The sequence below is a fragment of the Euprymna scolopes genome, chromosome 20, assembly GCF_053919585.1.
Source record: "Euprymna scolopes isolate OS-2025 chromosome 20, ASM5391958v1, whole genome shotgun sequence".
Taxonomy (NCBI): domain Eukaryota; kingdom Metazoa; phylum Mollusca; class Cephalopoda; order Sepiida; family Sepiolidae; genus Euprymna; species Euprymna scolopes.
Window position 1 is genome coordinate 44,951,790 of NC_136501.1, and position 18,441 is coordinate 44,970,230.

At 31.6% G+C, this 18,441-nt stretch overlaps 1 protein-coding gene and 3 pseudogenes across 1 annotated transcript in view; all 4 read left to right on the forward strand.

The window, feature by feature from the left end:
- LOC145241402 (uncharacterized) overlaps nucleotides 1–18,441 on the forward strand; it is a 202,177-nt gene that overhangs the window by 126,743 nt on the left and 56,993 nt on the right. The window lies entirely within an intron of this gene.
- Nucleotides 6,784–6,917, forward strand: LOC145241807 (U2 spliceosomal RNA; annotated as a pseudogene).
- Nucleotides 10,921–11,054, forward strand: LOC145241828 (U2 spliceosomal RNA; annotated as a pseudogene).
- LOC145241829 (U2 spliceosomal RNA) lies at nucleotides 16,523–16,656 on the forward strand (annotated as a pseudogene).

The window sequence follows — 18,441 nt, forward strand, 5'->3', positions numbered from 1 at the left end:
AGAAACTGAATTGAATATCAAGACATTATCTGAAGCGTTTTTATTTTGGTGTAACATATGTGTTTACAGTGAACCTTAACTTTTAATAAACAGATTGGTATGCAATGACATAGGCTAAGAATCTTTAAAATATATATAAATTGGAAAAATGTGTGAACAAATGAAAAAAAAATGATCCGCTCCACTTGATGACATCAAGCACAGTAATATTTTAGTGAAGAAAATATGAAATTGATGTTCAGTGATTAGTTTGGATGAATGAGAAAATGTAATTGTTTGATGCATAAAAATAACTCAGTTGCTGTATTTGATATTAAGCAGCAAAATATAGTGATTTGAATATTTGGGAAAACATCAAACCAGATTATGTAAAAAGAAAAAAAAAAGATGAAATTAGAAAATATATATTTTATGTTTATGAGTTCTGCCAATCAAAATTTTGTGGCAGAAATTGGGTGATTACCATGCAATTTTATTTTGGTAAAATTCTTAAATTATTAGAATGTTTATTATAATTTCTAATTAGTGACTTGTTATAATCAAAATCCGCCCTAAAGAGTGTCCTTTCTTTTATTAGGTATCAGAGTAGGTATCAAGATTTCTACTTCTATACAAATGTGATATTTCAGATCTGTACATAAAAAATTTGTTGAATATATAGGTTGAGAATTGTTCTGTGTCGCTCTCTCTCACACACACACGCATTCTCACTTTTATAGATATAATAGATAGATTACTCTAGATATATTTCCATATGTCTGAATACCCTATATACAAATTTTCAAATCTGTAGATAAAAAAATTTGTTGAGTATATAGGTTGAAAATTGTTCTCTCTCTCTCTCTCACACACACATTCTCAATTTTAGAGATATAATAGATAGATTATGCTAGATATATTTCCATATGTCTGAATACCCTATATACAAATTTTCTAATCTGTAGATCAAATATTTGTTGAATATATAGGTTGAAAATTGTTCTTACTCTCTCTCTCTCTCTCTGGCTACCTCACACACACATTCTAACTTTTATAGATATAATAGATAGATTATGCTAGATATATTTCCATATGTGTGAATACCCTATATACAAATTTTCTAATTTGTAGATAAAAAATTTGTAGAGTGCATAGGTTGAGAATTGTTCTCTCTATCTCTCACACACACACATTCTAACTTTTAAAGATATAATAGATTATGCTAGATATATTTCGATATTTCTGAATACCCTATATATAAAAATTTGTTGAATGTATAGGTTGAGAACTGTTCTCTCTCTCTCTCTGTCTCTCTCTCTCGCTCACACACACACACATTCTCACTTTTATAGATATAATAGAAAGATTATCCTAGATATATTTCTATTTGTATGAATACTCTATATACAAATTTTAAAATCTGTAGATAAAGAATTTGTTGAGTATATGGGTTGAGAATTGTTCTCTCTCTCTCTCTCTCTCTCTCTCTCACACACACACACACACATTCTCACTTTTATAGATATAATAGATTATGCTAGATATATTTCCATATGTCTGAATACCCTATATACAAATTTTCAAATCTGTAGATAAAAAATTTGTTGAGTATATAGGTTGAGAATTGTTCTCTCTCTCTCTATCACACACATTCTCACTTTTATAGATATAATAGACAGATTATGCCAGATATATTGAAATATGTCTGAATGCCCAATATACAAATTTTGAAATCTGTAGATAAAAAATTTGTTGTATACATAGGTTGACAATTGTCCTCTCTCTCACACACACACACATTCTCACTTTTATACATATAATAGATAGATTATGCTAGATATATTTCTATATGTCTGAACACCCTATATACAAATGTTCAAATCTGTGGATAAAAAATTTGTTGAATGTATAGGTTGAGAATTTTTATCTCTCTCTTTTTCTCTCTCTCTCTCTCTCGCTATCTCACACACACGCATTCTCACTTTTATAGATAAAATAGATAGATTATGCTAGATATATTTCCATATGTCTGAATACCCTATATACAAAGTTTCAAATCTGTAGATAAAAAATTTGTTGAATATATAGGTTTAGAATTGTTCTCTCTCTCTCTCTCACACACACATTCTAACTTTTGTAGTTATAATAGATAGATTATGCTAGATATATTTCCATATGTCTGAATACCCTATATACAAATTTTCTAAACTGTAGGTAAAAAATTTGTTGAGTATGTAGGTTAAGAATTGTTCTCTCTCTCTCTCTCACACACACACACACACAAGTTCTCACTTTTATAGATATAATAGATAGATTATGCTAGATATATTTCTATATGTCTGCCTACCCTATATACAAATTTCCAAATCTGTGCCCAAAAATGTGTGGAATATATAGGTTGAGAATTGTTCTCTCTCTCTCTCTCACACACATATTCTCACTTTTATAGGTTATATAGGTTGAGAATTTTTTGCTCTTTCCATCACTCACATTCACACTTTTATAGATATAATACATAGATTATGCCAGATATATTTACATATGTCTGAATACCCAATATACACATTTTCAAATCTGTAGATAAAAAATTAGTTGAATATATAGGTTGAGAATTGTTCTCTCTCTCTCTCTTTCTCTCTCTCTCACACACACATTCTCACTTTTATAGATATAATAGATAGATTATGCTAGATATATTTCCATACGTCTGAATACCCTATATCCAAATTTTCTAATATGTAGATAAAAAATTTGTTGAATATATAGGGTGAGAATTTTCCTTCCTCTCTTTCTCTCTCTCTCTTTCTCACACACACACAAGCTGAAAATTGTTCTCTCTCTCTCTCTGACTCTCTCTCTCTCTCTCACACACACACACATGGTCATTTTATAGATATAATAGATAGGTTATGCTAGATATATTTCTATATGTCTGAATACCCTATATACAAATTTTTAAATCTGTAGATAAAAAATTTGTTGAGTATATAGGTTGAGAATTGTTCTTTCTCTCTCTCTCACACACACATTCTCACTTTTATAGATATAATAGATTATGCTAGATATATTTCCAAATGTCTGAATACCCTATATACAAATTTTCAAATCTGTAAAGATAGAATTTGTTGAATATATAGGTTGAGAATTGTTTTCTCTCTCTCTCTTTCACACACATTCTCACTTTTATAGATATAATAGATAGATTATGCCAGATATATTTCCTTATGTCTGAATACCCTATATACAAATTATCAAATCTGTAGATACAAAATTTGTTGAGTATATAGGTTGAGAATTGTTCTCTCTCTCTCTCTCTCTCTCTCTCTCTCTCACACACACACACACATTCTCACTTTTATAGATATAATAGATTATGCTAGATATATTTCCATATGTCTGAATACCCTATATACAAATTTTCAAATCTGTAGATAAAAAATTTGTTGAGTATATAGGTTGAGAATTGTTCTCTCTCTCTCTATCACACACATTCTCACTTTTATAGATATAATAGACAGATTATGCCAGATATATTGAAATATGTCTGAATGCCCAATATACAAATTTTGAAATCTGTAGATAAAAAATTTGTTGTATACATAGGTTGACAATTGTCCTCTCTCTCACACACACACACATTCTCACTTTTATACATATAATAGATAGATTATGCTAGATATATTTCTATATGTCTGAACACCCTATATACAAATGTTCAAATCTGTGGATAAAAAATTTGTTGAATGTATAGGTTGAGAATTTTTATCTCTCTCTTTTTCTCTCTCTCTCTCTCTCTCGCTATCTCACACACACGCATTCTCACTTTTATAGATAAAATAGATAGATTATGCTAGATATATTTCCATATGTCTGAATACCCTATATACAAAGTTTCAAATCTGTAGATAAAAAATTTGTTGAATATATAGGTTTAGAATTGTTCTCTCTCTCTCTCTCACACACACATTCTAACTTTTGTAGTTATAATAGATAGATTATGCTAGATATATTTCCATATGTCTGAATACCCTATATACAAATTTTCTAAACTGTAGGTAAAAAATTTGTTGAGTATGTAGGTTAAGAATTGTTCTCTCTCTCTCTCTCACACACACACACACACAAGTTCTCACTTTTATAGATATAATAGATAGATTATGCTAGATATATTTCTATATGTCTGCCTACCCTATATACAAATTTCCAAATCTGTGCCCAAAAATGTGTGGAATATATAGGTTGAGAATTGTTCTCTCTCTCTCTCTCTCTCACACATATTCTCACTTTTATAGGTTATATAGGTTGAGAATTTTTTGCTCTTTCCATCACTCACATTCACACTTTTATAGATATAATACATAGATTATGCCAGATATATTTACATATGTCTGAATACCCAATATACACATTTTCAAATCTGTAGATAAAAAATTAGTTGAATATATAGGTTGAGAATTGTTCTCTCTCTCTCTCTTTCTCTCTCTCTCACACACACAAGTTCTCACTTTTATAGATATAATAGATAGATTATGCTAGATATATTTCCATACGTCTGAATACCCTATATCCAAATTTTCTAATATGTAGATAAAAAATTTGTTGAATATATAGGGTGAGAATTTTCCTTCCTCTCTTTCTCTCTCTCTCTTTCTCACACACACACAAGCTGAAAATTGTTCTCTCTCTCTCTCTGACTCTCTCTCTCTCTCTCACACACACACACATGGTCATTTTATAGATATAATAGATAGGTTATGCTAGATATATTTCTATATGTCTGAATACCCTATATACAAATTTTTAAATCTGTAGATAAAAAATTTGTTGAGTATATAGGTTGAGAATTGTTCTTTCTCTCTCTCTCACACACACATTCTCACTTTTATAGATATAATAGATTATGCTAGATATATTTCCAAATGTCTGAATACCCTATATACAAATTTTCAAATCTGTAAAGATAGAATTTGTTGAATATATAGGTTGAGAATTGTTTTCTCTCTCTCTCTTTCACACACATTCTCACTTTTATAGATATAATAGATAGATTATGCTAGATATATTTCCTTATGTCTGAATACCCTATATACAAATTATCAAATCTGTAGATACAAAATTTGTTGAGTATATAGGTTGAGAATTGTTCTCTCTCTCTCTCTCTCACTCACTCACTCACTCACTCACTCACACACACACACACACATTCTACCTTTTATAGATATAATAGATTATGCTAGATATATTTCCATATGTCTGAATACCCTGTATACAAATTTTCAGATCTGTACATAAAAATTAGTTGAATATATAGGTTGAGAATTGTTCTCTCTCTCTCTCTTCTCTCTCTCTCTTTCACACACATTCTCACTTTTCTAGATATAATAGATAGATTATGCTAGATATATTTCCATATGTCTGAATACCCTATATACAAATTTTCTAATCGGTAGATAAAAAATTTGTTGAATATATAGGGTGAGAATTGTACTTACTCTCTCTCTCTCTCTCTCTCTCTCTCTCTCTCTCTCTCTCACGCACACATTCTCACTTTTATGGATATAATAGATAGATTATGCTGGATATATTTCCATATGTCTGAATACCCTATATACAAATGGTCAAATCTGTAGATAACAAATTTATTGAATAGATAGGTTGAGAATTGTTCTCTCTCTCTCTCGCAACCTTACACACACAACCACACGCAAACATTCTGACTTTTATAGATATAATAGATCGATTATGCTAGATATATTTCCATATGTCTGAATACCCAATATACAAATTTTCAAATCTGTAGGTAAAAAATTTGTTGAATATATAGGTTGATAATTGTTCTCTCTCTCTCACACACTCACATTCTCACTTTTATAGATATAATGTATAGATTATGCTAGATATATTTCTATATGTCTGAATACCCTATATACAAAGTTTAAAATCCGTAGATAAAAATACGTTGAGTATATAGGTTGAGAATTGTTCTCTCTCTCTCTTACGCACACACACACACACACACACACACACACATTTTCACTTTTATAGATATAATAGATAGATTATGCTAGATATATTTCCATATGTCTGAATACCCTATATACAAATTTTCAAATCTGTAGATAAAAAATGTATTGAATATATAGGTTGAGAATTGTTGTCTCTCTCTCTCTCTCTCTCTCTCTCTCTCTCTCTCTCTCTCTCTCTGGCTACCTCACACACACACACATTTTCACTTTTATAGATATAATAGATAGATTATGCTAGATATATTTCCATATGTCTGAATACCCTATATACAAACTTTCAAATCTGTAGATAAAAAATTTGTTGAGTATATAGGTTGAGAATTGTTCTCTCTCTTTCACACGAAACTGTGCGCTCGGCTTCTTCCCCCCCTTCCCACCCCAAATGCTTGGGAAACTGTGCACTGTTTTTGTTGGTTTTCAAGCTGCCTCTTCCCCCCCCCCACACACACACACAGTTTAACAGTAGTAGGAGGTCAAGAGAAAGAGGGTGAGAGAGAGAGAAGAGTAAGTTGGTGAGAGAGAAAGAAAAGAGAAAGAGGGTGTTGGTTTTATATTTTTATTATCGTCTAATATTTTGAAAGCTGAATTTCTAATAAAATGTGCATCTATAGGAGATAATGCCTGGGAATGTGTTCCCCCCCCCACAGTTTAACAGTGGTGTGACGTCAAGAGAAAACGGGTGAGAGAGAGGGAAGAGTAAGTGGGTGAGAGAGAGAAAGAGAGAGAAAAAAAAGAAAGACGGTGTTGGTTTTGTGAAAAAAGTTGTTATTTACAATTGTTCGCATTCTTGGCCTTTTGGTCAAGATCAAAGTGTAGTATCTGTTCTTCAGATGCTGCACTTCTATTTCTTGTTCTCTTTCGGTGGAGGAGAAATCCTCCACGACTGAGACAATTTTTATTTTTGTACCTTTTCTCCACGTTAAAAAACGACCCTGGTGTCTAACTCTGTCCCGTGGGGAGGCATAGTAAATAGGTACAATTGTTCGCCATTAGTGGATGTTGACGTCACGTCACGTGACATGACTAAGCGTTTTTTTTTTAGTATGAATAACATTTTTTGTTTTAATTATAAAGTCTACACTTAATTTTATAGAAAATGATGTATATATAATAGAAAAAAAAAATTACTGGTTTTGTTGGATTCAAGTGGATCCCCCCCTCCAGTTTAAGAGATAGCAGGTCACGTGGTAATATACAAAATGGCTAGCGTAAATATAAAGATCGGTTTTTTTATCGACGAATATTTTGAAAGCTGAATTTTTTTTTATTCCTGTACATTTTTTCCTGATATTTTTCGTTAAAACTCTTGTATAAATACTATTTTTAACCAGTTAAATACGTTGGAGACATTGTCATGGAGTTTAATAATCTCTAGAACAAAGCAGAAGAGAAATTACAAAAGTATCGGTAAAACAAAGTGTTTGTTTACATTTGTTCGCCATTACTGGATGTTGACGTCACGTCACGTGACATGACTAAGCGTTTTTGGATTATGTAATATTAACATTAAAATGACAGGTTTTTTTGGGGGCCCCCCTAGGAGAGAAATGATCAGTTCACCCCCTTTTAATGGTCCGTTTGGTGTGGAATTTCGATATTTGTCATGCGGGTGATCAAGGTTCAATATGATACATAATTTGTCAACTTTGGTTGTGTCTGTCAAAAGTTTGAGCTGACGTCACGTCACGTGACACGTATTGAATAACGTTAAAATGACAGGTTTTTTGGGGGGCCCCCCTAGGAGAAAAACGATCAGTTGACCCCTTTCTACTGGTCCGTTTGACGTGAAATTTCGATATTTGTCATCCGGGTGATCAAGGTGCAATATGATACCAAATTTGTCAACTCTGGTTCCGTCTTTCAAAAGTTTTAGCGTTACAAACAAACATACATACATACATACATACACACCGATTTTTGCCTTTTATATATATAGAAGACTAGCAGGGCTACCCGGCGTTGCTCGGGACCGTATAAACAATGAAAAAACAAAAGCAGATATTGAACATATGTTTGATTCTTAGGGGAGAGGAATCTTACATCTCTATGTATTATTTGTTTTATCTACCCTAGGACTGATATTGTTCATGTTTTATCCCTAGCATAGGTAATTTACAGCATGTATATGAAATTGTTTTACCTTAGGGAGAAGAGAACAGGTAATATACAACATAATGTGTCTATATTACATCCCTGGCAACGCCTAGAAACCAGCTAGAACATGTATTTCAGTCAATCTTTATTATATCCTGGGCTATGCCGGGAAACCAGCTAATCTCTTTTTAGTGACTTGACCACCAAAATACCTCCCTAAGTGTGTCCTTTCTTTTGAACTTATTAGATATAGGTATCTAGAAATGTGTGTGAAATTTTGTTGAATGCATTGTTCACTATGATTTTCTTATTGTTCTACACAATATCAACTGTAGCGAAATAACACAGTAAACTTAGTGTAGTGTTAGAATAAAGAGCAAAGGAAAAAATTAGAATCATATTTTGTAATTGCAAATCTAAATTTGCTAGCATGTACCAGTATTTGCCAGGTTGTGGAAATTTGGAACTTATAACATATGTAGTGGCCTTTTCCTAGATACCTATTGCTAAAAATTATACTTTCATTTTGTTAGAAAAATCTCTCTTCAGATGCCCTGCATCATTCAAAATAAAAACAAATATTTTTATAATTGTTTCAGTATATTGCTACACAATGTGAAAGTTTTTAACGTTTGTAAAAAAAATCATGAATGTGCTTATATTGCAAAAAAGAAAATATCAGTGCACAGTATTGAAAGTGTTTGAGATTCAAAAGTCTGTAACATTTCTACTAACTTCATAAGATGTCATGTGAGAAACTGAATTGAATATCAAGACATTATCTGAAGCGTTTTTATTTTGGTGTAACATATGTGTTTACAGTGAACCTTAACTTTTAATAAACAGATTGGTATGCAATGACATAGGCTAAGAATCTTTAAAATATATATAAATTGGAAAAATGTGTGAACAAATGAAAAAAAAATGCTCCGCTCCACTTGATGACATCAAGCACAGTAATATTTTAGTGAAGAAAATATGAAATTGATGTTCAGTGATTAGTTTGGATGAATGAGAAAATGTAATTGTTTGATGCATAAAAATAACTCAGTTGCTGTATTTGATATTAAGCAGCAAAATATAGTGATTTGAATATTTGGGAAAACATCAAACCAGATTATGTAAAAAGAAAAAAAAAAGATGAAATTAGAAAATATATATTTTATGTTTATGAGTTCTGCCAATCAAAATTTTGTGGCAGAAATTGGGTGATTACCATGCAATTTTATTTTGGTAAAATTCTTAAATTATTTGAATGTTTATTATAATTTCTAATTAGTGACTTGTTATAATCAAAATCCGCCCTAAAGAGTGTCCTTTCTTTTATTAGGTATCAGAGTAGGTATCAAGATTTCTACTTCTATACAAATGTGATATTTCAGATCTGTACATAAAAAATTTGTTGAATATATAGGTTGAGAATTGTTCTGTGTCGCTCTCTCTCACACACACACGCATTCTCACTTTTATAGATATAATAGATAGATTACTCTAGATATATTTCCATATGTCTGAATACCCTATATACAAATTTTCAAATCTGTAGATAAAAAAATTTGTTGAGTATATAGGTTGAAAATTGTTCTCTCTCTCTCTCTCACACACACATTCTCAATTTTAGAGATATAATAGATAGATTATGCTAGATATATTTCCATATGTCTGAATACCCTATATACAAATTTTCTAATCTGTAGATCAAATATTTGTTGAATATATAGGTTGAAAATTGTTCTTACTCTCTCTCTCTCTCTCTCTGGCTACCTCACACACACATTCTAACTTTTATAGATATAATAGATAGATTATGCTAGATATATTTCCATATGTGTGAATACCCTATATACAAATTTTCTAATTTGTAGATAAAAAATTTGTAGAGTGCATAGGTTGAGAATTGTTCTCTCTATCTCTCACACACACACATTCTAACTTTTAATGATATAATAGATTATGCTAGATATATTTCGATATTTCTGAATACCCTATATATAAAAATTTGTTGAATGTATAGGTTGAGAACTGTTCTCTCTCTCTCTCTCTCTCTCTCTCTCGCTCACACACACACACACATTTTCACTTTTATAGATATAATAGATAGATTATGCTAGATATATTTCCATATGTCTGAATACCCTATATACAAATTTTAAAATCTGTAGATAAAAAATGTATTGAATATATAGGTTGAGAATTGTTGTCTCTCTCTCTCTCTCTCTCTCTGGCTACCTCACACACACACACATTTTCACTTTTATAGATATAATAGATAGATTATGCTAGATATATTTCCATATGTCTGAATACCCTATATACAAACTTTCAAATCTGTAGATAAAAAATTTGTTGAGTATATAGGTTGAGAATTGTTCTCTCTCTCTCACACGAAACTGTGCGCTCGGCTTCTTCCCCCCCTTCCCACCCCAAATGCTTGGGAAACTGTGCACTGTTTTTGTTGGTTTTCAAGCTGCCTCTTCCCCCCCCACACACACACACAGTTTAACAGTAGTAGGAGGTCAAGAGAAAGAGGGTGAGAGAGAGAGAAGAGTAAGTTGGTGAGAGAGAGAGAAAAGAGAAAGAGGGTGTTGGTTTTATATTTTTATTATCGTCTAATATTTTGAAAGCTGAATTTCTAATAAAATGTGCATCTATAGGAGATAATGCCTGGGAATGTGTTCCCCCCCCCACAGTTTAACAGTGGTGTGACGTCAAGAGAAAGAGGGTGAGAGAGAGGGAAGAGTAAGTGGGTGAGAGAGAGAAAGAGAGAGAAAAAAAAGAAAGACGGTGTTGGTTTTGTGAAAAAAGTTGTTATTTACAATTGTTCGCATTCTTGGCCTTTTGGTCAAGATCAAAGTGTAGTATCTGTTCTTCAGATGCTGCACTTCTATTTCTTGTTCTCTTTCGGTGGAGGAGAAATCCTCCACGACTGAGACAATTTTTATTTTTGTACCTTTTCTCCACGTTAAAAAACGACCCTGGTGTCTAACTGTCCCGTGGGGAGGCATAATAAATAGGTACAATTGTTCGCCATTAGTGGATGTTGACGTCACGTCACGTGACATGACTAAGCGTTTTTTTTTTTTAGTATGAATAATATTTTTTGTTTTAATTATAAAGTCTACACTTAATTATATAGAAAATGATGTATATATAATAGAAAAAAAATTAGAATCATATTTTGTAATTGCAAATCTAAATTTGCTAGCATGTACCAGTATTTGCCAGGTTGTGGAAATTTGGAACTTATAACATATGTAGTGGCCTTTTCCTAGATACCTATTGCTAAAAATTATACTTTCATTTTGTTAGAAAAATCTCTCTTCAGATGCCCTGCATCATTCAAAATAAAAACAAATATTTTTATAATTGTTTCAGTATATTGCTACACAATGTGAAAGTTTTTAACGTTTGTAAAAAAAATCATGAATGTGCTTATATTGCAAAAAAGAAAATATCAGTGCACAGTATTGAAAGTGTTTGAGATTCAAAAGTCTGTAACATTTCTACTAACTTCATAAGATGTCATGTGAGAAACTGAATTGAATATCAAGACATTATCTGAAGCGTTTTTATTTTGGTGTAACATATGTGTTTACAGTGAACCTTAACTTTTAATAAACAGATTGGTATGCAATGACATAGGCTAAGAATCTTTAAAATATATATAAATTGGAAAAATGTGTGAACAAATGAAAAAAAAATGCTCCGCTCCACTTGATGACATCAAGCACAGTAATATTTTAGTGAAGAAAATATGAAATTGATGTTCAGTGATTAGTTTGGATGAATGAGAAAATGTAATTGTTTGATGCATAAAAATAACTCAGTTGCTGTATTTGATATTAAGCAGCAAAATATAGTGATTTGAATATTTGGGAAAACATCAAACCAGATTATGTAAAAAGAAAAAAAAAAGATGAAATTAGAAAATATATATTTTATGTTTATGAGTTCTGCCAATCAAAATTTTGTGGCAGAAATTGGGTGATTACCATGCAATTTTATTTTGGTAAAATTCTTAAATTATTTGAATGTTTATTATAATTTCTAATTAGTGACTTGTTATAATCAAAATCCGCCCTAAAGAGTGTCCTTTCTTTTATTAGGTATCAGAGTAGGTATCAAGATTTCTACTTCTATACAAATGTGATATTTCAGATCTGTACATAAAAAATTTGTTGAATATATAGGTTGAGAATTGTTCTGTGTCGCTCTCTCTCACACACACACGCATTCTCACTTTTATAGATATAATAGATAGATTACTCTAGATATATTTCCATATGTCTGAATACCCTATATACAAATTTTCAAATCTGTAGATAAAAAAATTTGTTGAGTATATAGGTTGAAAATTGTTCTCTCTCTCTCTCTCTCACACACACATTCTCAATTTTAGAGATATAATAGATAGATTATGCTAGATATATTTCCATATGTCTGAATACCCTATATACAAATTTTCTAATCTGTAGATCAAATATTTGTTGAATATATAGGTTGAAAATTGTTCTTACTCTCTCTCTCTCTCTCTGGCTACCTCACACACACATTCTAACTTTTATAGATATAATAGATAGATTATGCTAGATATATTTCCATATGTGTGAATACCCTATATACAAATTTTCTAATTTGTAGATAAAAAATTTGTAGAGTGCATAGGTTGAGAATTGTTCTCTCTATCTCTCACACACACACATTCTAACTTTTAATGATATAATAGATTATGCTAGATATATTTCGATATTTCTGAATACCCTATATATAAAAATTTGTTGAATGTATAGGTTGAGAACTGTTCTCTCTCTCTCTCTCTCTCTCTCGCTCACACACACACACACATTCTCACTTTTATAGATATAATAGAAAGATTATCCTAGATATATTTCTATTTGTATGAATACTCTATATACAAATTTTAAAATCTGTAGATAAAGAATTTGTTGAGTATATGGGTTGAGAATTGTTCTCTCTCTCTCTCTCTCACACACACACACACATTCTCACTTTTATAGATATAATAGATTATGCTAGATATATTTCCATATGTCTGAATACCCTATATACAAATTTTCAAATCTGTAGATAAAAAATTTGTTGAGTATATAGGTTGAGAATTGTTCTCTCTCTCTCTATCACACACATTCTCACTTTTATAGATATAATAGACAGATTATGCCAGATATATTGAAATATGTCTGAATGCCCAATATACAAATTTTGAAATCTGTAGATAAAAAATTTGTTGTATACATAGGTTGACAATTGTCCTCTCTCTCACACACACACACATTCTCACTTTTATACATATAATAGATAGATTATGCTAGATATATTTCTATATGTCTGAACACCCTATATACAAATGTTCAAATCTGTGGATAAAAAATTTGTTGAATGTATAGGTTGAGAATTTTTATCTCTCTCTTTTTCTCTCTCTCTCTCTCGCTATCTCACACACACGCATTCTCACTTTTATAGATAAAATAGATAGATTATGTTAGATATATTTCCATATGTCTGAATACCCTATATACAAAGTTTCAAATCTTTAGATAAAAAATTTGTTGAATATATAGGTTTAGAATTGTTCTCTCTCTCTCTCTCTCACACACACATTCTAACTTTTGTAGTTATAATAGATAGATTATGCTAGATATATTTCCATATGTCTGAATACCCTATATACAAATTTTCTAAACTGTAGGTAAAAAATTTGTTGAGTATGTAGGTTAAGAATTGTTCTCTCTCTCTCTCACACACACACACACACACACAAGTTCTCACTTTTATAGATATAATAGATAGATTATGCTAGATATATTTCTATATGTCTGCCTACCCTATATACAAATTTCCAAATCTGTGCCCAAAAATGTGTGGAATATATAGGTTGAGAATTGTTCTCTCTCTCTCTCTCTCTCACACATATTCTCACTTTTATAGGTTATATAGGTTGAGAATTTTTTGCTCTTTCCATCACTCACATTCACACTTTTATAGATATAATACATAGATTATGCCAGATATATTTACATATGTCTGAATACCCAATATACACATTTTCAAATCTGTAGATAAAAAATTAGTTGAATATATAGGTTGAGAATTGTTCTCTCTCTCTCTCTTTCTCTCTCTCTCTCACACACACATTCTCACTTTTATAGATATAATAGATAGATTATGCTAGATATATTTCCATACGTCTGAATACCCTATATCCAAATTTTCTAATATGTAGATAAAAAATTTGTTGAATATATAGGGTGAGAATTTTCCTTCCTCTCTTTCTCTCTCTCTCTTTCTCAAACACACACAAGCTGAAAATTGTTCTCTCTCTCTCTCTGACTCTCTCTCTCTCTCACACACACACACATGGTCATTTTATAGATATAATAGATAGGTTATGCTAGATATATTTCTATATGTCTGAATACCCTATATACAAATTTTTAAATCTGTAGATTAAAAATTTGTTGAGTATATTGGTTGAGAATTGTTCTTTCTCTCTCTCTCACACACACATTCTCACTTTTATAGATATAATAGATTATGCTAGATATATTTCCAAATGTCTGAATACCCTATATACAAATTTTCAAATCTGTAAAGATAGAATTTGTTGAATATATAGGTTGAGAATTGTTCTCTCTCTCTCTCTTTCACACACATTCTCACTTTTATAGATATAATAGATAGATTATGCTAGATATATTTCCTTATGTCTGAATACCCTATATACAAATTATCAAATCTGTAGATACAAAATTTGTTGAGTATATAGGTTGAGAATTGTTCTCTCTCTCTCTCTCTCTCACTCACTCACTCACTCACTCACTCACAAACACACACACACATTCTACCTTTTATAGATATAATAGATTATGCTAGATATATTTCCATATGTCTGAATACCCTGTATACAAATTTTCAGATCTGTACATAAAAATTAGTTGAATATATAGGTTGAGAATTGTTCTCTCTCTCTCTCTTCTCTCTCTCTCTTTCACACACATTCTCACTTTTCTAGATATAATAGATAGATTGTGCTAGATATATTTCCATATGTCTGAATACCCTATATACAAATTTTATAATCGGTAGACAAAAAATTTGTTGAATATATAGGGTGAGAATTGTACTTACTCTCTCTCTCTCTCTCTCTCTCTCTCTCTCTCACGCACACATTCTCACTTTTATGGATATAATAGATAGATTATGCTGGATATATTTCCATATGTCTGAATACCCTATATACAAATGGTCAAATCTGTAGATAACAAATTTATTGAATAGATAGGTTGAGAATTGTTCTCTCTCTCTCTCTCGCAACCTTACACACACAACCACACGCAAACATTCTGACTTTTATAGATATAATAGATCGATTATGCTAGATATATTTCCATATGTCTGAATACCCAATATACAAATTTTCAAATCTGTAGGTAAAAAATTTGTTGAAAATATAGGTTGAGAATTGTTCTCTCTCTCTCACACACTCACATTCTCACTTTTATAGATATAATGTATAGATTATGCTAGATATATTTCTATATGTCTGAATATTCTATATACAAAGTTTAAAATCCGTAGATAAAAATACGTTGAGTATATAGGTTGAGAATTGTTCTCTCTCTCTCTTACGCACACACACACACACACACATTTTCACTTTTATAGATATAATAGATAGATTATGCTAGATATATTTCCATATGTCTGAATACCCTATATACAAATTTTCAAATCTGTAGATAAAAAATGTATTGAATATATAGGTTGAGAATTGTTGTCTCTCTCTCTCTCTCTCTCTCTCTCTGGCTACCTCACACACACACACATTTTCACTTTTATAGATATAATAGATAGATTATGCTAGATATATTTCCATATGTCTGAATACCCTATATACAAACTTTCAAATCTGTAGATAAAAAATTTGTTGAGTATATAGGTTGAGAATTGTTCTCTCTCTCTCACACGAAACTGTGCGCTCGGCTTCTTCCCCCCCTTCCCACCCCAAATGCTTGGGAAACTGTGCACTGTTTTTGTTGGTTTTCAAGCTGCCTCTTCCCCCCCCACACACACACACAGTTTAACAGTAGTAGGAGGTCAAGAGAAAGAGGGTGAGAGAGAGAGAAGAGTAAGTTGGTGAGAGAGAGAGAAAAGAGAAAGAGGGTGTTGGTTTTATATTTTTATTATCGTCTAATATTTTGAAAGCTGAATTTCTAATAAAATGTGCATCTATAGGAGATAATGCCTGGGAATGTGTTCCCCCCCCCACAGTTTAACAGTGGTGTGACGTCAAGAGAAAGAGGGTGAGAGAGAGGGAAGAGTAAGTGGGTGAGAGAGAGAAAGAGAGAGAAAAAAAAGAAAGACGGTGTTGGTTTTGTGAAAAAAGTTGTTATTTACAATTGTTCGCATTCTTGGCCTTTTGGTCAAGATCAAAGTGTAGTATCTGTTCTTCAGATGCTGCACTTCTATTTCTTGTTCTCTTTCGGTGGAGGAGAAATCCTCCACGACTGAGACAATTTTTATTTTTGTACCTTTTCTCCACGTTAAAAAACGACCCTGGTGTCTAACTGTCCCGTGGGGAGGCATAATAAATAGGTACAATTGTTCGCCATTAGTGGATGTTGACGTCACGTCACGTGACATGACTAAGCGTTTTTTTTTTTTAGTATGAATAACATTTTTTGTTTTAATTATAAAGTCTACACTTAATTATATAGAAAATGATGTATATATAATAGAAAAAAAAAATTACTGGTTTTGTTGGATTCAAGTGGATCCCCCCCCCTCCAGTTTAAGAGATAGCAGGTCACGTGGTAATATACAAAATGGCTAGCGTAAATATAAAGATCGGTTTTTTTATCGACGAATATTTTGAAAGCTGAATTTTTTTTTATTCCTGTACATTTTTTCCTGATATTTTTCGTTAAAACTCTTGTATAAATACTATTTTTAACCAGTTAAATACGTTGGAGACATTGTCATGGAGTTTAATAATCTCTAGAACAAAGCAGAAGAGAAATTACAAAAGTATCGGTAAAACAAAGTGTTTGTTTACATTTGTTCGCCATTACTGGATGTTGACGTCACGTCACGTGACATGACTAAGCGTTTTTGGATTATGTAATATTAACATTAAAATGACAGGTTTTTTTGGGGGCCCCCCTAGGAGAGAAATGATCAGTTCACCCCCTTTTAATGGTCCGTTTGGTGTGGAATTTCGATATTTGTCATGCGGGTGATCAAGGTTCAATATGATACATAATTTGTCAACTTTGGTTGTGTCTGTCAAAAGTTTGAGCTGACGTCACGTCACGTGACACGTATTGAATAACGTTAAAATGACAGGTTTTTTGGGGGGCCCCCCTAGGAGAAAAACGATCAGTTGACCCCTTTCTACTGGTCCGTTTGACGTGAAATTTCGATATTTGTCATCCGGGTGATCAAGGTGCAATATGATACCAAATTTGTCAACTCTGGTTCCGTCTTTCAAAAGTTTTAGCGTTACAAACAAACATACATACATACATACATACACACCGATTTTTGCCTTTTATATATATAGACTAGCAGGGCTACCCGGCGTTGCCCGGGACCGTATAAACAATGAAAAAACAAAAGCAGATATTGAACATATGTTTGATTCTTAGGGGAGAGAAATCTTTCATCTCTATGTATTATTTGTTTTATCTACCCTAGGACTGATATTGTTCATGTTTTATCCCTAGCATAGGTAATTTACAGCATGTATATGAAATTGTTTTACCTTAGGGAGAAGAGAACAGGTAATATACAACATAATGTGTCTATATTACATCCCTGGCAACGCCTAGAAACCAGCTAGAACATGTATTTCAGTCAATCTTTATTATATCCTGGGCTATGCCGGGAAACCAGCTAATCTCTTTTTAGTGACTTGACCACCAAAATACCTCCCTAAGTGTGTCCTTTCTTTTGAACTTATTAGATATAGGTATCTAGAAATGTGTGTGAAATTTTGTTGAATGCATTGTTCACTATGATTTTCTTATTGTTCTACACAATATCAACTGTAGCGAAATAACACAGTAAACTTAGTGTAGTGTTAGAATAAAGAGCAAAGGAAAAAATTAGAATCATATTTTGTAATTGCAAATCTAAATTTGCTAGCATGTACCAGTATTTGCCAGGTTGTGGAAATTTGGAACTTATAACATATGTAGTGGCCTTTTCCTAGATACCTATTGCTAAAAATTATACTTTCATTTTGTTAGAAAAATCTCTCTTCAGATGCCCTGCATCATTCAAAATAAAAACAAATATTTTTATAATTGTTTCAGTATAT